Here is a 23,626-nt window from a genome sequence, read left to right as displayed (position 1 = left end):
AAAGAATACATATATGTAATTTTTTTCTTTGATCTCTCTTAGGTGTCATATGATCATTATAAAAGAAATGTTGGGGCACCTGGCTGCCTCAGTAGGTAGAACATGTGACCACTGATCTCAGGGTCCTGAGTTTGAGCCCCATCTTGGGGGTAGAGTTTACTTTAAAAAAATAATAACACGGCTCAGTTGGTTAAGCGTTTACTTTTAAGCTCAGATAATGATCTCAGGGTCCCAGGATGGAGCCCCACATCCAGATCCCTGCTCAGCAGGGAGTCTGCTTGTCCTTCTCCCTCTGCCCCTACACCCTGCTCATTCTTTCCCTCTCTCTCTCTTAAATAAATAAATAAATAAAATCTTTAAAAAAAAAAAAGAAGCTTAACCAACTGAGCCACCCAGGTACCTCTCCACTGGGTAACATTTCAAATTACTTGTCCATCATCTAGTCTTGAGCACAAGGTCGTTTGTTTTCCAGGAAAATTAAGTAACATCACTTACGTCATTTCTACCTTTAAGTCTTTTGTCTAAGAGACTTATAACAGTAAAAGCTGTCTGGAAACAGATTCTTTTCATGCTTAATGCTCTTTATTGTCTTGGATATTTAAAGGTAAAATTGTACTAGGGTATCCCAAACAACTAATTTTACTTAATTACCTTAGCCATTGGAGAGGAATATCTGATAAACTATACTATGTCAATTATAGAAAATGAAAAAATTAAAAATAATGGTTTTAATAGCTTGAGGAAATTTGAAGCATCTGAAACTAGAAGACATGCACTTCAAGAACTGTTTTCCTTTTACTTATTGGACTTTAATAAAACCCTCATAGGACATCATCTCCACTAAAGTTAAAAAAAAAAAAATGCCAGTATCATTATTTCACTCTGTAACTGCAAAAATATCACAGAGACAGAAAAACTGGGTTTTGTCTTGCTTGAGCTACTTCCTAGCTGTGTTACTCTAGGTAAATCACTTTACTCTCCTGAGCCCCAGCTTCTCTATTTGTAAATGGGAACAATTACCATTTGTCTTCCTTTTTTTTTTTTGCTCTTTATTTATTTATTTATGTATTTTTGCAGGGGTAAGAAAGAGTGTGAGGTTGTTATTCACTCAAGTCCATATACATACAATCTACAGATGAACCACTTACAAGCAGAGCCCTTCCGCACTTCCAGTTTTGGGCTATCAGCCCTTCACTTATTTAATTGGTTAATTACAAAATACATGATTTCAGATGGTGTATAGAAGAGACCCCATCTTTCATATTATGTGTGTTGTCATTATATTCTTTTTTTAAGTTTTCCTCAGATTTTTATTTTATTTTATTTCTTTTCAGTGTGTCAGAATTCATTGTTGATGCACCACACCCAGTGCTCCATGCAGTATGTGCCCTCCTTAATACCCACCACCAGGCTCACCCAACCCCCCCACTCCTCTCCCATCCAAAACCCTCAGTTTTTTTTCAGAGTCCAGTCTCTCATGGTTCTTCTCCCTCTCCAGTTTTCCCCAACACCTTTCTCCTCTCTATCTCCCAATGTCCTCCGTGTTATTCCTTATGCTCCACAAGTAAGTGAAACCATATGATAATTGGTTGACTTATTTCACTCAGCATAATCTCTTCCAGTCTTGTCCATATTGATATAAAAGCTGGGTATTCATCCTTTGTCTTCTAACGAAGTAACAAACATTAACCTGACCTGCTAATAAGGACCAACAAGCACCCTGGGAATTAAGTTATCTTCGTTCGGTCCCCTCCTCCCATTTAGTTCATTGACTCTACTCTGTGACCAGCCTGAACACTAAACAATTAAGAACTGATGGAAACAAATAGGTGAACCGAATACTTAGGATCTATACATTTTGTTGCATGTAAAGTATTCATTAATAAATGTAAAGGGCTTGTTAAAAAATGAACTAGTGACAACAGGTAATATGTGTGAGAAATCGCTGGCTAATACATCAGTAAATGCCAACCATCATCAAGAAGTCCAAAAACCGGGGCACCTGGGTGGCCTAGTGGGTTAAAGCCTCTGTCTTCGGCTCAGGTCATGATCCCGGGGTCCTGGGATCGAGCCCCGCATCGGGCTCTCTGCTCATCGGGGAGCCTGCTTCTCCCTCTCTCTCTCTGCCTGCCTCTCTGCCTACTTGTGATCTCTCTCTGTGTCGAATAAATAAATAAAATCTTTAAAAATAAATAAATAAAAATTAAAAAAAAAAAAAGTCCCAAAACTGGTACCAGCCCAACCTGATTCTGAAATTTCTTCATCACCTTCTCCTTAATCTTTTTTCCCAAAGGAGTCCCTCTGGTCTTCACCTCTTAACTGCAATTTTAAGCCTTATAAAAATCTTAAACATGCTTATTCATTCTTTAGTCGCTTTAGACTTCCCAACATCCTTCTGTCCCTAACTTCTTCTTAGGAATATTCGTTCCATCATTTCAGACTGCAACCTTCCTGCTGGTTATCCTTCCCCTCCCTTGTCTAAAAGTAAAAATGCCAATAATAGTAATAGTGACTAGCAGTAGTAATGAAGAGCCAACATTGTGTGACGGGCACTATGTAAACACTTTGTACGTATATAGCACGGAAGACTCACAATAACCATCCAAAGCAGATACCACTGTAGAGAAGAAACAGTTACAGAGAGGATGTTGCTCTCCAAGGTCACGTACCTCTCCTGAATGATTCCAAAGTCACTGCCCATTATTAACATGCACACGACATTCCATATTAGAAGTATGTAAGAATGGAGTTATCTGGGCAGGGGTAGTACTTCCAATGTTTGCTATTCTGCAGTATTCTTTAATTAAAAAGACCCATAATTTAATAAATACATAAAATGAAAGCCTAGGAGATAAAAAATCTCTAAGGGAAGAGGACATGGAACCCGTTTTTCTTCTTTTATGATGCTAACAGCAGTCCTGAAGGTGGAAACAGGTTTTGTTTCTATGTTGAAGCACTTTAATACACAGAAGGGTCTCTTCTCTAAGCTCTGGCCGAACGGAATGCCAATTCAGTCATCCTCTGCCATATAATTTAGTGGCTTGAAACAACGGTCTTCACTTGCGCTTGTGAATCTGCAGCTGGGTAGGGCTTGGCAGGGACAACTCTTCTCTCCTCTACACGGGCACCACTGGGGCTGTATGATGGGGATCTGGAGGATTAGGATCCGCTTTTAGGATGGCTCACTCACACAGCTGGCAAGCTGAGGCTAGATGTCAGCTGGGAGCTCAGCTGGGGCTGAGGGCCAGGAGCTTCAATTTCTCCCACACAGAGTCTCACTTGAGCCCTCACAGCACAGCCTGGGAACTTGGTTCCGCAAGTGAGTAGCCCAAGAGAGGAAGGCAGAAGAACACGGCATTTCTATGACCTAGCCCCATGAGTCACACAGTTTTGCCTGAGCCATGCTCTTTTGATGGAGACAGTTACAAAGGCCTGCTCTGGTTAAGAGATGGGGACACAAACTTCAACAGCAGGTGGGACAAGTGTCAAGGTCACAATGTGAGGAGAAATGCGGAATGAACCTGGCTATTGCTGGTATTTTTTTTTTTTTTTTAATTTAACAGAGAGAGAGGTCACAAGTAGGTAGAGAGGCAGGCAGAGAGAGAGGGAGAAACAGACTCCTCACTGAGCAGAGAGCCCGATGCGGGGCTCGATCCCAGAACCCTGAGATCATGGCCTGAGCCGAAGGCAGAGGCTTAAACCACTGAGCCACCCAGGGGCCCCTATTGCTGGTATCTTTAGGAAACACAGGCTATCACAACAATGGAAGGTTATGTGTCAGTTTATATCAAAGTTGATTTTTTGTTAATAGTGTTTATTGGATTTTATTAAGTAGACTTTCCCTGCAAAATGCAACACGTAGGGCACCTGGGTGGCTCAGTGGGTTAAAGTCTCTGCCTTCGGCTCAGGTCATGGTCCCAGGGTCATGGGATCGAGCCCCACATCAGGCTCTCTGCTCAGCAGGGAACCTGCTTCCCTCTCTTTCTCTGTCTGCCTCTCCGCCTACTTGTGATCTCTGTCAAATAAATAAAATAAATAAAATCTTTAAAAAATAAATTAATTAATTAAAAAAAAAAAAGCAACAGGTAAAGAGCCTGAGAACGGGGGGCCTGGGTGGCTCGGTCGGTTAAGCGTCTGCCTTCGGCTCAGGTCATGATCTCAGAGTCCTGGGATGGAGCCCTGAGTCAGGCTGCCTGCTCAGTGGGAAGCCTGCTTCTCCCTTACTCTCTGCCTGCCACTCCCCCTGCTTGTATCCTCCCTCTTTGGGTCAAATAAATAAAATCTTTAAAAAAAAAGAGAGAGAGAGACTAAAAACAATAACCTGGAGTTTCTCCTCCTCTGTGATAAAATGAATTCAATGGCCTATTAGTAATTATCTCCAGGGCCTAACGATAGAGAAAAAGAGAAGAAAAGATGGTTAGGTACTTCCCAGAATAAGACAGTGACAAAATGAAGGAAAGTAAGTAATTTCTCTCTGAAAATTAAAGATATTTGAGTTGGAAGAAACTTTGGACATCACTTAGTTTATTGCCTTTATTCCAGCAACTACTAGAAAATTGAGTTCTACTCATTTATTCTTCAATGAAGTTTAGGGAAACTTCTTATTTTTAATAAAATTCTAAGTTCTAAAATGCATATGATTTTATTCATTCATTTCATTCTCTATTGTTACTGGCAGTAAAAACCCTTGAAATTGAAAAAGCATCAAATACTTTCAGAGCTAACAAGGTAAGGGGAAGCTGAGGCACCTGCATTCTCTTTCAGAGAAGGCTTTATGGGCAGAGAGAACAACCGATTACCAAATGACTCTTAGAAAAAAGATGAATCAAACCTCTGGGGTATGTAAGAGAAAAAAAAAAAAAGAAGAAAGGAAAGGAGTGACTAGCAACCAGCCAAAGCCCTGGGGATTTCACCAGCACGCTCGGCGATGCTCTTCACATGCTCCTAACATACACTCCATCCTTAAGCCACAGTTCCTTTCCCACATATCAGAGCTAGAAATAGCTCCAAAGATATCTAGTCCAGTGGTTTCCAACGTTTTCAGAACCTCTTTTTAAAACTAAAAGAATTCTGTGGCCATCTATATGACAATTGTAGGTTTGTTATCTTTTTTTTTTTTTTTTTAAGATTTTACTTATGTATTTGAGAGGGACAAAAAGAACAAGTGAGAGAGAGAGACAGCATGAGTTGGGGAGGGGGGTGGCAGAGGGAGACAGAGAAGCAGACTCTCCCGCTGAGCAGGGAGCCCGACACAGTGCTCGATCCTAGCACCGTGGAATCATGACCTGAGCTGAACGCAGACGCTTAACCAACGAAGCCACCCAGAGGCCCCAGTTAGCTGGTTATTAAGAAAAACCAATAGTGAGAGAAGTACCTTGAACTCACAAACTCTTCTTACTAAATGTCACATGTCACAAGCGCATATAAGATATGTAATAGCAGGTACATGAGACATTTGATTTGGATAAAATTCTTAGGAAACACTGAAATACAAGTCAGCTATTTTTTTTAAAGATTTTATTTATTTGACAGAGAGAAAGACAGCCAGAGAGGGAAAACAAGCAGAGGAAGTGGGAAAGGGAGAAGCAGGTCTCCCACAGAGCAGGTACCCTGACACGGGGCTTGATCCCAGAACCCTGGATCATGACCTGAGGCAGATGCCTAAAGACTGAGCCACCCAGGCAGGCCTCCATGTCAGCTATTGATGAACATGTAAGTAAACCATATTTGAAAAGATGGAGACTGAGAAATTTTAAAGGACTTCCTTTTCTGGTATGTTAAGAATAGGCTCTCTCCTACTCTGCTTACTGCTGGATTCAATAACGAATCTTTCCCAAAACTGATTCTGTAATTCTCTTATAAATTATTAAAAGCATTCCCCTTCTTTTACTTTCATTTGTTTTAAGATTTTATTTTTTTATTTGTCAGAGAGAGAGTGAGCAGGTGGAGCGGCGGGAGATGGAGAAGCAGACTCCCCCCTGGGCAATGAGCCTGATGCAGGACCATCCCAAGACCCTGAGATCACGACCTGAGCTGAAGGCAGATGCCCAACTGACTGAGCCATCCAGGTGTCCCACATTCCCCTTCTTCTAAACTTGCATCTCAATAACTTAAAACTGGTTTCAGACAATATAGATACATATTCCTACTTTTTAAAACAAGTACGAAATCTCTTACTGATAACAATTTCATTACCACCAGCTAGGAGTCACCACAATAGATAAATGACTTGCTTGTCTACTGTTAGAAAGACAGGCTAATGGTAACTGTTGTAAATCTAAAGTCTTTTTTCGGGTGTGGGGGGGCAACTATCCTCTAAAAATAGGTAGATAATGCTATCGTTTGGAATTATCACAGTAATTTAAAAATTCTGGGGCACCTGGCTAGCACAGTCAGAAGACCATATAACTCTTGGGGCGTCTGGGTGGCTCAGTGGGTTAAGCCTCTGCCTTCGGCTCAGGTCATGATCTCAGGGTCCTGGGATCGAGCCCCGCATCGGGCTCTCTGCTCAGCGGGAAGCCTGCTTCTCCCTCTTTCTCCCTGCCTGTCTCTCTGCCTACTTGTGATCTGTCAAATAAATAAATAAAATCTTTAAAAAAAAAAAAAAAAAAGAAGACCATATAACTCTTGATCTCAGGATCGTTAAGTTCAAGCCCCATGCTGAGTGTAGATACTACTTGAAAATAAATTAATAAACAAATAAATAAAACTTTTAAAGTCCTGACTGCCACTTTGCAGGTTTTTGGAAAACCATATGTGAGCACCTTCACTATGGGCTCCTCTATCCAGGAAGAATTCCCAGGATCCTGCCAAACAGGCACATATGCTTCTGAGGCCCACAGGAGGATATGGAGAGAACTCGGGAGAAAGAAACCCACTGCAAAACAAGAATATAAAGAATGATGCCTAGCTTTAGTGTGAAAGGTTTCCAAAACAGCTGCCAAGTTTATGAAAACACAAGCATTTCTCCTTTTGTTTAGCTCATGGTGAAGACGGCCATTTCATGGTAGACTGCATCCACCAAGAGAAACCACAGCTAATTATGCAGAAGCTATGACAAATTTAGGAGCACTAAACCAGGAGCACTGGACAAACCAGGATGAAACAAAGTAAGGCTACAAAAAAGATGAGGCTTATGTATTAGTCAGTTCTTCTGAGAAACAGAACTACCGGGATGTGTGTGTGTGTGTGTGTGTGTGTGTGTCTAGATAGAAGATAATAAAGAATTGGACTACACAATTATGGAAGCCAAAAAGTCCCAAGATCTGCAGTCAACAAACTGGAGACCCAGGAGAGCCGACGGTAAGATTCTACTTGGGAGTACAAAAGCCTGCTGAGAGCTTATGGTTTACGTTCCAGGCTAAGAGCCAGCAGGATGGAGACCCAAGAAGAGCAAGGCTTCAGCTCAAATCCAAAGCAAGGGAAGACTGATGTCCCAATTCAAGCAGTCTAGCAGGGAGAGTTAGTTCACGCTTATTCAGACTTTTTCCTCTTTTCAGGTCTTCGACTGATTAGATGAGGCTCACCCAATTGGGAAGGTTTATCTACTTTACTTAGTCTACCAATTCAAATGTTACTCTCATCCAGAAACACCCTGACACACACACAGAATAATGTTTGACCAAATGTCTAGGCACCAGTTGAGTTGATACATAAAATTATCCATCACCCACTCTTCCCAGACAGCCAAAAAAGAGGTTGAAAAAAAGTTCAAAACCTAGTGACAGATACCAGGCAGAGGAAAACTGAATTTCACTGGGCAACGACCTTTTGGCTCTTGCCTTAATAAGAGTGAACATGAGCGTGGACTAACTCTCAATCTGTGGGACAAAAGACCAGGGACAGAGCAAAGACTCTGAAGAGGAAAGCAAATGGCTGAAGATTCGGCTATTACCACAGGCACACATCCCTGCCTAAAAGTCAGTCATCCTGCGGTGCTGTTAATCAAAAGACAGCTGCTTCCAAAACACACACACACACACACACACACACACACACACACACACACTCTTCCCAGTGCCCCTCAGAGACCTACCCAGAAGGAGAGAAAGCTTAGCCAGAGACTCATCCTTTGGGTACAACAGAGCCAGTGTTGAAAGAAAGGAGATGGTCCCCCCCACCACCGAAATCACAGGCTTATATAACTCAGCCTTTGTGAAGCCAGGATAGTAAGTCAAGCTGTTGGCCAGGGCTGGAGTCATCTCAAGGCTCAACTAATGCAGGATCCGCTTCCAAACTCACTCATGTGGTTGCTGGCAGGCTTTCTTCCTTACCATGTGGCCCTCACCACTGGCTGCCTGTCTTCACAACATGGCAAGTGGCTCTCGTCTGTCCAGGGCTGCCTCAACATCATGGCAGCTCGTCTTCCTTAGAGCATGTGATTTGAGAGAGAGAGGGAAAGAGTACGCCCAAGACAAGCCGAAGTCTCCTGACGACCTCATCTGGGATGTGAGGTCTCATCACTTCCACCGTTTTCCAGCCACTAGAAAGGAGTCAGAAGTCCAGCCCACACTCAAGGGGAGGAGAATTAAGCTCCATCTTTTAAAGAAAGGAGAACCAAAGAATTTGTGGACAGATCTTTAAAACCACGATAGGAACTAAAAGAATCACTGAAGAAAAAAAAGGAGCTGGATAGTTATTAAGACATCAATGATGTTTTATTCTCACTGTATTCCCCAGTCTCCAAGACAGTCCCAGCCTCAAGGGAGGTTTGTGTTTGTTTTCTGAAAATGTGAGCTCCTTGAGGAGATGATGCTGGGGAAGGGTGGAAGAACAGTACCTTTGAGGGCAGAAAGGTAGAAATGAGAAGAAAAAAGGAGTGAACTGGGGTGCCTGCATGGCTCAGATGGTTAAACATCTGCCTTGGGCTCAGGTTATGATCACCAAGTCCTGGGATTGAGCCCAGAAATGGGCTCCCAGCTCGGCAGGGAGTCTGCTTCTCTCTCTCTCTCTCTCTGCCTCACCCCCTGCTTGTGTTCTGTCTCTCTCTCTCTCTCATGAATACATTACAAAATACTTTTTAAAACAGGAGTGAATCATCTAGAAAGAGGAAGGACTTCTTCAGACCCCCAATAAGACAGGGCCTGCAACCCCACTTCCAGCACTGCTCCAGATAAATGACAGGTCCTTGGAGAGAAACGGATATGTGTTATACCCAGGAAAGCTGAAATTTCTACCCTGGAATCCCCATACCTCGCAAAAATTCGTGCGTCTAAAGTTGGCCATAATGTTAGAGCCACAAACCTCAAGGAACCATACTTGCGCAGACAACACTCCTACCAGTCACAGCCATTATGGACTGAAAATTACTTCACCCTTTGCCTGGCTCTGAGAGTCTTCCACAACCCTGAACAGGGGTGGATGCCCATTCTTAATCACTGAGACCAAATTTTTCATCAGTTTGGTGGATTGGGGTGGGTGGGGCATGTGTCCTAAGGCTGGACTTAATTTCGCATGAAAGAATTAAAATATTGTAACATTTCGGGGCACCTGGGTGGCTCAGTGGGTTAAAGCCTCTGCTTTCGGCTCAGGTCATGATCCCAGGGTCCTGGGATGGAGCCCTGCATCGGGCTCTCTGCTCAGCGGGAGGTCTGCTTCTCTTCCTCTCTCTGCCTGCCTCTCTGCCTACTTGTGATCTCTGTCTGTCAAATAAATAAATAAAATCTTTAAAAAAAATATGTTGTTAACATTTCTTGGTTACCTGATTTCATGAAATAAAATTCATACCTACTGAGGCACCTGGGTGGCTCAACTCTTGGTTTGGGCTCAGGTGATGATCCGAAGGTTGTGGGATCGAGCCCCACTGGGCTCTGAGCTCAGTGCAAAGTCTGCTTGTTTCTCCTTCCTTCCCCTCTGCTCCTCCCCTTGTGCCACCCCCCTTGAATAAATAAATAAAATCTTAAAAAAAATTCATAGCCCTACTATATAGTCAATTAATTTACCAATTTATGGATCTGTTTTACAACTCATTAATCCTGGTAGTTTCTTATTTTTTTTTAAAGATTTTATTTATTTATTTGCCAGAGAGAGAGAGAGAGAGAAATTGGGCACAAGAACAGGAACGACAGGCAGAGGGAGAGGCAGGCTCCCCACTGAGCAAAGAGCCTGATGAGGAACTGAATCCCAGGACTCTGAGATCATGACCTGAGCCAAAGGCGAATGCTGAACCAACCGAGGCACCCAAGCGTCCCTACTCTTGGTAGTTTCAAAGAAAGTTCTAATAGATTGCTCCATCAAAACATTAAGGTTTTGGGGGTACCTGTGTGGCTCATTCAGTTAAGCAGGTGCCTCTGGTTCAGGTCATGATCTCAGGGTCCTGGGACTGAGCCCCGCATTGGGCTCCTGGATCAGGGGAGAGCCTGCTTCTTCCTCTCCCTCTACCTGATGCTCTGGCTACTTATGTTCTCTATCTCTCTGTCAAATAAATTAATAAAATAAAAATTGTATTACCCACAATTTTTTCCAGGTTATACTCTCCTAAAGAATATATAGAGGGGCGCCTGGGTGGCTCAGTGGGTTAAAGCCTCTGCCTTCAGCTCAGGTCATGATCCCAGAGTCCTGGGATCGAGCCCCACATCGGGATCTCTGCTCTGCAGGGAGCCTGCTTCCTCCTCTCTCTCTGCCTGCCTCTCTGCCTAGTTGTGATTTCTCTCTGTCAAATAAAAAAAAAAAAAAAAAAAAAGAATATATAGAACATTCAGCAATTGGCGTTTAGCTGGGGATGGTGGTTCTGCCTGGGATTCCCATCTCCGCCCCCCAACTCAGAAAAAATCCTGGCCTTGTGGGAAAGCCATCCATTTAGGTTAGGAATCCACAATTTCCATAAAAAAGAAAAAAATCAATCCTACAGCCTGGTCACGTGATCTCTCAATAGATTGAGCCATACCCAGCATTACAAATTACCCATATTTCAGGATCTTAACCTAAAATACAACTCCCAACTGTGTGCTACTCAACTTTTATCACAAACCTAAATAATAAAAATTACATTTATGACGGATTATTGAAACACATAATATATAATCCATTCCTCTAGATTTGCTGCTTTCAAACTACTTTTAGGTTATGTAGTCCTTTCTTTCAAATAGAGTCTCGGGATATGAAAAGATAGTTAGAAGCAAAGTGATGCCAGAAGAAACAGGTCTGTTTGGAGAATGGTCAATTCTAGGTGAGAGGAGGAAACTACAAGATGGGCCTAGAATACCTTGTCTAAGCAGGAAGCAAGGAAGCTAGCAAAGTTCCCTGGAGTTGTGTCAAAATGACCCAGGAGCCAATTTAAAGAGGCTTTCACTGGGCAAAGCTAGGTCAATGTGAACATCAATAAGAAAAATAACCATAATGGACCGAAGGCATCAAATATGTTTAAATCCATGACTTGATAATACTTTTCATAAAACATAAAAGAAAGAAAGAAAGCCAGCTGCCTTTGGAGTACGCTAGAAAACCAACTCAAACTGAAATATGGTAAGGGAAAAAAAAGTTGGGGACAAAGGAGCATTTATTCTGCTTTTCCTTTGACACACCACACTTAAGAAAAATCAAGTAAGTCAATGAACGGAAGGAGAACAGATCAGTTGCCAGGGAGCAGGGATGCAAGGGGGAGGTGACTGCAACAGAATTGCACAAGAGAGTTTTTTGAGGCAACCGCAATGTTTTGTACCCTGAACACAGAGGTGGTCACATATCTACACGTGTTCAAAGTTCATGGAACTGCACACATAAAAAAACAATTTCACTCTAAGTTAATTGCAAAAATAAAAAAAATAAATGTTCGAGTCAACAGGGAAACTTCTCTTTATATAAAAATATTCTAGCTAATAACAAAGAAATGAGAGAACCAGAACGCCACCATCTATAACCCCAAATAAAATTATAAACATGAACACTGATTACTATGGGTTCCTAACATCAAAAAATGAGAAGACTTGATGGAAGTACACATACATTCCTATGAAGTATTCCCTCCAGAAAAATTAAAAAATAGGTCTTCAATCATCAAATATCTAGAATTAGCTGTAACTACTATTTTCTAAGACACACAAGGAATAGAGAAACATGCTAAATGATACCATGGGGATGGATAGAACCAGCAAAATCCAGACTGTGGAAAGACTGTTCATTGGTTGTCAAGTGGTCAGTGGAGACAGACGGGAATTTGGGAGAATGATGGAACTGTTAGAGACCATGACTGTAGTGGTGGGTAAGCAACTCTATGTATTTGTCAAAATCCATAAAACTGTATGCTAAAATAGGTAAATTTTATTTTACATAAATCATTTCAGAAATTAAAAATCCAGACTGTGGGAAACTCTTTTTAAAAATATTTTATTTATTTATTTGTCAGAGAAAGAGAGGGAGAGAGAGCACATGCAGGGAGTGGCACGCAGAGGCAGAGCGAGAAGCATGCTCCCTGCCGAGCATGCAGCCTGATGCAGGACTTGATCCCAGGACCGTGGGATTAAAACCTGAGCCAAAGGCAGACGCTTAACTGACTGAGCCACCTAAGCATCATAGACTGTGGGACACTCTTAGTAACAAACATCCTTCCTTCAACAAATAAACAGCATGGGGAAAACTATAGACTTAAAAGAACTTGAGATCTATTCAACATACTGCAAGCTATGAACCTGACCTGGATCCTGATTTGAACAGAAAGTGTACTTTTACTTATTTTTTTTTAAAAGATCTTTTGCAAAAGGAGAGAGGAGAGAATCTCAAGCTGACTCCCCACTGAGCCAGAGCCCAACATGGGGTTCAATCTCATCCACCCAAGTCAAAATGAAGAGTCAGATGCTTAACCGACTGAGCCATCCCTCAAACAGACGGATATTTTATTTTTACTTTTTTTAAAGATTTTATTCATTTAATTGACAGAGAGAGAGATCGCAAGTAGGCAGAGGCAGGCAGAGAGGTAGGGGGGAGCAGGTTTTCCACTGAGCAGAGAGCCCAATGCAGAGCTTGATCCCAGGACCCTGAGATCATGACCTGAGCCGAAGGCAGAAGCTTAACCCACTGAGCCACCCAGGCGCCCACAGCCAGACATTTTAAAAAACGATTAGTCACATGTGGAAATCTGAACACTGACAGGACAGTTATTTGATGATACTAGGGGAACACTAAGTTATTGTTGATGGCACTGTGGTAATGTATTTTAAAAGAGTCCTTATCTTTCAACGACGCATACTGCCATGTTTAGAGATGAATAACATGTGTGGCATATGCTTCAGGTAGAGTAGGAGGATATATACACGAAGCAGGATTCAACTGATAATTATTGAAGCTGGATGAACAATTTAAGTTCACTGTAGCATTCTAATTTTGTATTTGAAATTTTCCACATTAAAAATACACATACAGACATCTACGCATACGGACATACATACATAAAAGTCAGTGTGGGGCCTTGGAAGCTGGCCTGTTTAACTTCCTTCTGCCTACTCCCACCCTCCCGGAAGCCCTTGAATTAGTCCCAGTGAATCTTTGGGCTCATTTTTTAACACCCTTAAAAAATCACTTCTTGAGCCAGTCTAGGTTTTATCCTGAGCAAAATATTACCATGAAAATGCTTACCACGTTGACCATATTATCCTGGGCCCTGTAAAACCTGTTTTTGCAGAACTGAATTTTGATATGTCCTAGGTTTTCACCGACACATCCTGTAAGAAACAGCTTTATCAAAACCACTGCGTTTCTATAGGGACGTTAGTAAGGCAAACAGTGTCATACACAAACTCTAAGCAGAGGATGTTCCTGTGTTTCAGTGTAAATTGGAAAATGTTCACCTGATTTTCAATACAACTAACTCAAGAACCGGTTCCTCACCAAAGAGTATGGAGGTCTATCTCCCAGAGATAACTTGTTTGATGACTACATACAGAAAGACTGCAATGGACAGATAATACTGCAAAGACAGAACATGCAAAAAACAGAAAGTAGTCTGGTCTATTTCCACACCAGGCTACTATTTTTTTCTATTAATTATTTTTATTAACATATAATGTATTATTTGCCCCGGGGGTACAGGTCTGTGAATCATCAGGCTTACACATTTCACAGCACTCACCATAGCACATACCCTCCCCAGTGTACACCAAGCTATTAAAATGCTCTGTTCTTCTTCACATTCCACTCAAGATGGTCTCCCTCAGTTATTTAATTCATTTGCATAACTTGGATAACTATTTACTGATGACTTCCAGCTCTGTATCTAAAGCTCTACTCCCTTCTCAGCTCCAGAACCATGTTTCCACCTGCCTGGTGAGAGATGGGGAACTCTGAAGCACTTTACACTCCATATAGTCAAAATAAACTCATAATCTTACCCTTCCAAATTTGCTCCTGTCTCTGCTGTTTCGATTAAAAGCATTGCCATCCAACCTATTATTCAAGCTAAAACTACTGTGAAGAAAAGGGAAAGGCAAGCCACAGATTGGAGGAAAACACCTGCAAAACATTTGTTTCCAGAATAAAGAAACCTTATAACCATATACACAGACAAACAACTGATAAAAAATGGACAAAAGATATGAAAAGAAAACCCACAAAAGAAGTTTTATGAATGGCAAATAAATACATTAAAAGATGCTCAACAAGATCGATCACTATGGAAAGGGAAATTAAAAACAGAAGGATATATATCACTATACACCCCCAAAATGGCAAACAATGGGGATGGTTTCAACGGTACACACGTGTGTCAAAACTTATCAAATTGTGCCCTTCAAGTATGTGTGGCTTACTGCATGCCATTATACCTGATAAAGCTTTTTATTTTTATTTATTTTTTTAAAGATTTTATTTATTTATTTGACAGACAGAGATCACAAGCATGCAGAGAGGCAGGCGGGGGGGGGGCGGGGGGGAGCAGGCTCCCTGCCCAGCAGAGAGCCCAACACATGGCTCGATCCCAGGACCCTGGGATCATGACAAGAGCCAAAGGCAGAGGCCCAACCCACTGAGCCACCCAGGCGCCCTGTTGATAAAGCTTTTTAAAACAAAAAGAATGGCAATACCAAATATTGGCGAGGAGAGGAAGCATGTGGAATCCCAAACATTGCGGGCGGGCATGCAAAATGCTACAGCCACTTTGGAGAACAGTCTGGCAATTTCTTAAAGAGTTAAGCATACACTTACCATAAGACCCAGCAAGTCCACTCATAGGCACCTATCTACTCAAGAGAAATGAAAACATATCTGCCCAAAGACTTAACTCAAATGTTCATTAACAGATGCATTCATACTAGCCAAAAACCAGAAACAAGCCAATGTCTGTCAACTGGCGAATGAATAAACAAAGTATGGTAAATACCATACAATGTAAAAACATACATACACTGGTCCTTAGCAATAAGAAGAAATTAACTACAGTTATGAATAAGAACATGGATGAATCTCAACAGCTTTATGCCAAGGAAGAAGCAAGACACCAAAGACTATCTAATGAATGATTTACTTATATGAGATTCTAGAAAAAACAGAACTATAAGTAATAGGATAAAAAGACCAGTGGTTTCCAGAATCATGGCTATAAGGCAACATGAGCAAATGTGGGGGTGGGGAGGATAGTAATGCCAATGTTCAAGATCATAATTACAGTGGGTGGCTACACAACTGTATACATTTGTCAAAATTCATCAAATTGCATACTTAAAATTAGTGCCCTTTTTTTGCACTAATAATAACCTCAATCAACGTGTTTTTTAAAAGACTAGAAGGATTAGGGGCGCCTGGGTGGCTCAGTCGGTTAAAGCCTCTGCCTTCGGCTCAGGTCATGATCTCAGGGTCCTGGGATCGAGCCCTGCATTGGGTTCTCTGCTCAGCAGGGAGCCTGCTTCTTCCCTCTCTCTCTGCCTGCCTCTCTGCCTACTTGTGATATCTCTCTCTATCAAATAAATAAATATCAAAAAAATAAAAAATAAATAAAAGACTAGAAGGATTAAAAAAATAAAAGACCAGAAGGAAAGACAAAATAAGGATATTTAAACTAATGACAGTCACGTATCATTTATTAAGTATTTAATGCATGTCAGGTGACTGTTATGTACTTTACATTCATTACTTCAAAGAATCATTTTTTTTAAAGATTTTATTTATTTATTTGACAGAGATCACAAGTAGGCAGAGAGGCAGGCAGAGAAAGAGGAGGAAGCAGGCTCCCTGCTGAGCAGAGAGCCCGATGCAGGGTTCAATCCCATGACCCTGAGATCATGACCTGATCCCAAGGCAGAGGCTTTAACCCACTGAGCCACCCAGGTGCCCCAATGAATCTATTTTTTAAATAGACAACAGTCCCTGCACTCCCACAATTTATATGCTAGTAGAAGAGGGAATAATCCTCCAAGGGAAGTACTGTCAATACCTGCTTTTTGCAAAAGGGCAAACAGGTTCAGAGATTGAATCCGTATTTTGTTCTGGAGCCCAGAGGTAGTATTTGGAAGAGCTGGGATTTGACTGTAGTCCAGGATTTCTCGACTTCGCATCATCAACAATTTGAGCTGAATAATTCTTCCATGTGAGAGGCCACTCGATACACTGTAGGGTGTTCAGCAGCATTTCTGGCCTCACCCACTAGATAACTTGTAACAACCAAGAATATCTCTAGACATTGCCAAATGCCCCCCAGGAGGCAAAACTGCCTCTTTTTGAGAACCACTTGCCCCTTTTTGAGAACCACTGCTTAATCTCTAAAAACTGACATCAAAGCCCAAACTATTAAAAACACCTTTCTTTCCATACCTGACACTACCTGGTTCGGGTCCTGAATTCAGCTCACTTAAGACCTCATCATTAGTCAGTCCCTCCAAGGTCTACTCTGTCATTTCAATAACCACACCACCACCAAAGTAACCTCCCAAAACCCTCCAGGGCCTGGAGGAGATGTCTGTGCAAAGTGCCCTCACCGCCAGTATCCAGAATTACTATAAATCCTTCGTGTACATACAAAGTCATTACATTGTCCATTGTCTGGGTCTGCCTTCTCCACTACTACATGAGTTCTACCCCAGCAAGGGCCAAATCTCACTCGTGTCTATATGCCTGGTACCCAGGACTAGAAAGCATTTCAATGGTTTTAGAATTCAAATGTAATTCAGACAAATTGCATATACCATCAAAATGCTTAGATCTCTTGCCTTTAAATGCATCACTAAAAAAAGCCCCCAAATCATACAGTAAAGCTTTAATCAGCGTAAATCCTATCCAAGCAAATGGGTCTTGTTCCTGATAGAATCTGAGAGGATGCTCAAACTCATAATCCAAACATTATAAGCAGACATGCTGAAGTCTTCAGAATTCCCAAAAACCACACAGAGATCAAATTTCCTAATCTTAAAACTCCTTTTAGTCCAGTACACCTTATCAGGGCCCTGAAATAGTGCCACAGTGTTTTGGAGCACTAAAGCCCCAACATACATGAACTCCCTCTTGCTACCAACTCATTTTTTGGTTCACTGTGGTTTTATTGAGCACCCCCTCAGTGCCAGGGGTACAAAGATGGACTAAGATAAAGAAATAAAAGTTTTAGGGGCACCTGGGTGGCTCAGTGGTTTAAGCCTCTGCCTTCAGCTCAGGTCATGATCTCAGGGTCCTGGGATCGAGCCCCGCATCGGGCTCTCTGCTCAGTGGGGAGCCTGTTTCTCCCTCTCTCTCTGTCTGCCTCTCTGCCTACTTGTGATCTCTCTCTCCGTCAAATAAATAAATATTTTAAAAAAAAAAAGAAATAAAAGTTTTAGTGAGGAAAAAAATACAGGAGGAATTAATAAGAGTAGGGTATAAAATGCTTATCTCAAATTTTCTTAGTTCTTCTTAAACATGATTATAGTTTGGTGTGTACTAGGAATGCTCTCAAAAGATAACAGGGGGAGGGGGAGTGCACGGCGGGGAATGAGTGCAGGTTTGGGGACTGCTGGGTTTAATAGGTGATGGGGATTAAGGAGTCCCCTTGGGATGAGCACCCCACTGAATCACTAAATTCTATCCCGGAAGTAATATTACACTATATGTTAACTAAGTGGAATTTAAATTAAAGTGTAAGGAAAAAAATAATTCAGCCACTAACTAATGTCTATCAAAAAAAAAAAAAATGACTTAATAGCAACTACCATAAAATAAAAACGATACTTTTGGCAACCGTTTCCCCAACTGTAATAGGATATATCGGGTAACAGTCAACAACTCTACACAGCCGGCCAACTCAAAGGGATGCTTAAGACCAAATTCAACAATTAATTCATCTTCAAGCGTTCATCAGGACATCATTCCATTTGATACTGAGAATTTTTATGGCCACAGTATGCAACTGATAATAACAACTATAAAAAAATTCTGGCTATGATCATTACATCCCTTCTTTACAATCCATCTTTAGGGCCTTAACTAGTCATTTTGTTTTCTATTTTTAGAGCAATTCAAGAACTGTTTTCTGAGGAAAATCATGGTCTTGCACACAGAACCTCTCCAGAGATATATGCTGGCTGTCTGCTCAGGTCCAAATCCTGACTTGATCAGGGTCTGACCTAATCAGACAGGCAAAATACATGCTCTCATGATTCTTGACTAAGAATAGAAGCCTAAACTCACTGCTGCCTGATGCTTACAAAAAATGTGGTTAAAATAAATAATATTCAGGAAGCCCAAGCTGGGGGCTCCCAGAGGCAGCAATTCTAGACTCTTAAAGTGTCAAAACACCCAAAGGAAGGAAAGGAGCCTCACTGAGGGACCTATTGTTAAAGGAGCATCCCAAGTGGCGCCTGGGTGGCTCAGTGGGTTAAGCCTCTGCCTTTAGCTCAGGTCATGATCTCAGGGTCCTGGGATGGAGCCCCGCATCAGGTTCTCTGCTCAGCAGGGAGCCTGCTTCCCCCTCTTTCTCTGTCTGCCTCTCTGCCTACTTATGATCTCTCTCTGTGTCAAATAAATAAAATCTTTATTTAAAAAAAAAAAAAAGGAGCATCCCAAGAATTGAGAGTGAAGGATAATTTAATCTTTCTTACGATATGTTCTCTCATACGGCTCTCAAATTTGTTAGTCGCAGGAGTCCCTTAACAACTCTTGAAAACTATCTTTGTGAGTATACCCATCAATATTTACATTAGATTGCAAAAGAAAAATTTTAAACACAGTAATACAGAAGCACAAATTCCATTAGCCCTCAGAGAAGAAGTGAAATCACTCTTAACTGTAGCCTCAGACAACTCCATGGTGAATCAAAGTGAGTAACAGCAAAAATGGCAAGTAATGTCTCAGTATTACTAAGAAAATAGTTTCAGGGGCACCTGGCTGGCTCAGTGAGAAGAGTACGTGACTCTTAATCTTGGGATTGTAAATTTGAGCCCCACGCTGGGTGGAGAGATTACTAAAAAAAAATAATAAACAAACTTAAAAAAAAAAAAACCAGAAAGTTAAAAAAATTTATTTTATTTTTTTAAGTTTTATTTATTTGTTTAACAGAGAGAAACACAGCAACAGAGGGAACACAAGCAGGGAGAGTGGGAGAGGGAGAAGCAGGCCTTCCTACTTAGCAGGAAGCCCTATGTGGGGCTCGATCCCAGAACCCTGGGATCATGACCTGAGCCAAGGGCAGACGCTTAACGGCTGAGCCACCCAGATGCCCCCCCATAATTTTTTAATTAAAAAATAAATATTCATTGAGAAGTATTTAAGGACACATTCATTCAATAATTCAAGCAACTGTTTTCTACATGTCAGGCACCAGTCTAGATGCTGGGGATAAACAACCCTGCAACTTGTCATCCCTGTTATCTCTGAACCAAGCCAAGCCATCAGTGAGCTGTATACTTATACACTAATCTGGGTCTTCGGACAATGTTTACTGGCATTACATGAACCTGGATTGAGAAGAATTATAAGAAGAAATCTTTAAAAACTCACTACTATGTTTATTACTGGGATTGTCCCCCTCACAAAACCACAGGGTCCCCACCATGAAGACCAGTGATAAAAATTTTCACGGATCTAATGATCAAGGGGGCACCTAAGGTCGCTCCATCAGTTAAGCATCTGCCTGTAGCTCAGGTCATGATCTCAAGGTCTTAGGATCGAGCCCCTGCTCAGCAGAGAGCCTGTTTCTCCCTCTCCCCGTGACTGCCACTCCCTCTGCTTGGGTGTGTGCTCTCTCTCTGTCAAATGAAATCTTAAAAAAAAAAAAAAAGAGAGAGGGGCGCCTGCGTGGCTCAGTGGTTTAAAGCCTCTGCCTTTGGCTCAGGTCATGATCTCAGGGTCCTGGGATCGAGCCCCACATCGGGCTCTCTGCTCTGCAGGAAGCCTGCTTCCCTCTCTCTCTGGCTGCCTCTCTGCCTACCTGTGATCTCTGTCTGTCAAGTAAATAAATAAAATTAAAAAAAAATAAGAAGAAAACTTTAAAAAAATAAAAATAAAAATAAAAGAGAGAGAGAGAGAGAGATCGAGATCTAACAATCAAAAAAAGTTGTACTTCCCTTAAACAACATGCGTTTGGAGGCACCTGGGTGGCCCAGTCAGTAAAGCATCTGCCTTCAGCTCAGGTCACAATCTCAAGGTCCTGGGATGGATACCCACATGGGCCTCCCTGCTCAGTATGCAGGGAGGCTGCTTCTCCCTCTGCCCACCCCACCCACCCCGCTCCTGCTCTCTCCCTCCCTCTCTCAAATAAATAAATAAAATCTTAAAACACACACACATACACACACACACGCGTGTTTGATTTTATAAACACCATGAATCTGGAAGTTGAGCTTTATTTTCTTCTTTGCTTTGTTTGAGAAAACTCAGAGTCAAAAATGGAACCCATCTTTAGTAACTATACAGTGTTTTCTAGTCTATATACCAGCTTTGCCACAGGTTTATTATTATTATTATTTTAAGATTTATTTATTTATTTGACAGAGAGAGACACAGCTAGAAAGGGAACACATGCAGGGGGCGTAGGAGAGGGAGAAGCAGGCTTCCTGCGGAGCATGGAGCCTGTTGAGGGGCTCGATCCCAGGATCCTGAGATCATGGTCCGAGCTGAAGGCAGATGCTTAACGACTGAGCCACCCAGGCACCCCTGGTTTATTATTCTTTTCTCACTTCTTCTTTTCCTTAATACCTTATTTTTAATCCTTTAGCCTGTATACATTTAGAAAAGAGGCAAGAAAAACAATATTTGATGGTTGCTTTTTTAACATAAAATTGAGTGTGTACTTTCTATGTGCCAGGCACTATATATACTAAGCACTTTACAACCCTCTAAGGGTTGGGCTTCTTTTTTTAAATTATTCTTTTTAAATTTTTTTTTAAAGATTTTATTTATTTATTTGAGACAGAAAGAGAGAGACCATAAGCAGGGGGAGTGGCAGAGGGAAAAGGAGAAGTGGGCTTGCACCAAGCAGGGAGACTGACTTGTTTTTATATATTTTTTTAAGTAAGCACTATACCCAACATGGTGCTTGAACTCACAACTCTGAGATCAAGAGTTGCCTGCTCTATCAACTAAGCCAGCTGGGTGTCCCAGGGTTGAACTCTTATTATTTCTGCAGACAGCTGAGGGAACTGAGGCTCAAGGAGGTTTATTAACTTATATATGATCTCACAACTTGTCTGCGACAGCGTTAGGATTCCAATGCAGCCCAACCATTATACCTAGGAATATATACAAGTTAACCCAGGAGCAGATAAGGTGTAGGAGAGGGTGGGAAGTCCACACACAGGATGTGACATTTAAGCTAAGAGTCTTAAAGGAGGGAGCTCGCCAAGGAACAAGGAGAAAGTATTTGAGAGAGAAAGAGAAATCATATGCAAAAACCCAAAGCAAAGAGAGAACATAAGTTCTGGGAACAGCAAACAGAACACAAAGTTACATTCACCAATTTACTCATGGTACAGGATTCACCAGAAAGTCAAGTCATTTAATATTAGACATTTGAGAGGTCCATTATTGAGAATTTTCATGGCCGCAGTATTAAACTGTCACTGGGAAGACAGGTAGAAGTGAAATAAAGGCAGTCTCTTTTTGGGGGGCAGGGGAGGCAAAAAAGAGAGGGGGGGCAGAGGGAGAAGGAGCGTGAGAATTCCAAGCAAGTGCCATGCTCAGCACGGAGCCTGACGTACGGGCTCAATCCCATGACCCTGAGATCATGACACAAGCTGAAATCAAGAGTTGGACGCTCAACCAACTGGGCCACCCAGATGCCCCAAAGGCAGTCGCTTTGTATCATTAGGCTAAAAAGTCTGAATTACGTTCAATAAGCAATGCGGAACCATAGAAGGATTGAAGCAGGAGAATTACGCATGATGAGTGAATTACAGATTTGAGGTAGAGAATGCAGTCAGGAGGCCACGGCAAGAGAGAGGGGTAGTGGGGTAATGAGAGTTAAAATCTGTCCCCAAAAAAACATGTAATGTAAGCCATATGTATGATTTTTAATTTTTGAAAACCATGTTAGAAAAGTAAAAAGAAAAAAGAGTGAAAATAATCTTAGTAATACTTTTAATCCAATATATCTAAAATATGTTTTCTTCATATACTCAATACAAAAACTAGTAATAAGAAATTTTACATTCATTTTTTTTATACTAATCGGAAATCTGATGTATATTTTTACTTAGAATACATCTTGTTTTGGACATTAAATTTTCAGTGGGAATACTTGATGTGTATATAAATTTCATAAAACTTGTAGACGAAAAAGTAGATTCACACACCCAAATTTTTCTAAACATACTTGAACATTTTCCAGTCAGTCAAATACCAGTCTTTGAACTTAAATTCATTACAATTAATAAAATTCAAAATTCAGTTCCTCAGCCATGCCAGCCACATTTCAAGTGCTTTATGGCCATATATGGCTACCATATTGAACAGTACAGACCCAGAATGACAAAGGACCTTTGGCCGGTATCACTTCTGCCATCAGCATTTCATATCTACTTACTGTTGAGGTATCCTGCATGCTAACATCAGTAACTTGCCAAGTATTAACTAAGACAGTGGCCCTACTGGTCACATCCTCACTACTGAAACTTACTTTCTTTCTAGACCACTGCCTACATCTGTGCAAATGAAACCTTCTCCTAATTGCTACATAGTATCTGACATGTGAAATGCACACAAAGATGTTTGTGGGATAGACGGTTGCTCTTCTTCATCACTCAAGTAGTAATTCACTTGTTTGCAGACTAAGTACACTCTTCTATTTCTATTTCCCAATGCTCTGATTTTTTATTAGACTCTATGTACTAAGTATGATGATAAAAGAAAAAGCAGTAAGGAAATTTATTTTCAACTGTATTTTTATTGGGGGCATTATAGTATAATGGTTAAGAGCCCAGACTCTGGAATCAGATTGCCTGGATTCAGATGTGAGCTCCATTATTTATTAGATGAGTGATCTTGGCCTCTCTGTGCCTCAGTTTCCTCTTCTGCAAAATTGTGGTAACAGTACATACTTCCTTTCGAGATTGCAGAAGATGATACATATAAAGCACTTGCACATGGTACTCAGCACACAGGAGACATTCAATAAGCATTAGTTTTTAAATATATTTTAAGGAAAGCAAGCTCTATGCCCAATGTGGGGCTCAAACTCACCACCCTGAGATCAAGAGTCGCACACTCTACCAAGGAAGCCAACCAGGTGCCCCCAAATTAGTTT

The 23,626-nt window shown here is 41.4% G+C and overlaps 1 protein-coding gene across 3 annotated transcripts in view; it reads right to left on the bottom strand.

The window, feature by feature from the left end:
- SCAI (suppressor of cancer cell invasion) overlaps nt 1–23,626 on the bottom strand; it is a 136,034-nt gene that overhangs the window by 111,072 nt on the left and 1,336 nt on the right. The gene's annotated exons all lie outside the window — the stretch shown is intronic.

This window comes from Meles meles, chromosome 11 (genome assembly GCF_922984935.1).
Source record: "Meles meles chromosome 11, mMelMel3.1 paternal haplotype, whole genome shotgun sequence".
NCBI lineage: Eukaryota > Metazoa > Chordata > Mammalia > Carnivora > Mustelidae > Meles > Meles meles.
This window is presented reverse-complemented; position numbering and strand designations above follow the sequence as displayed.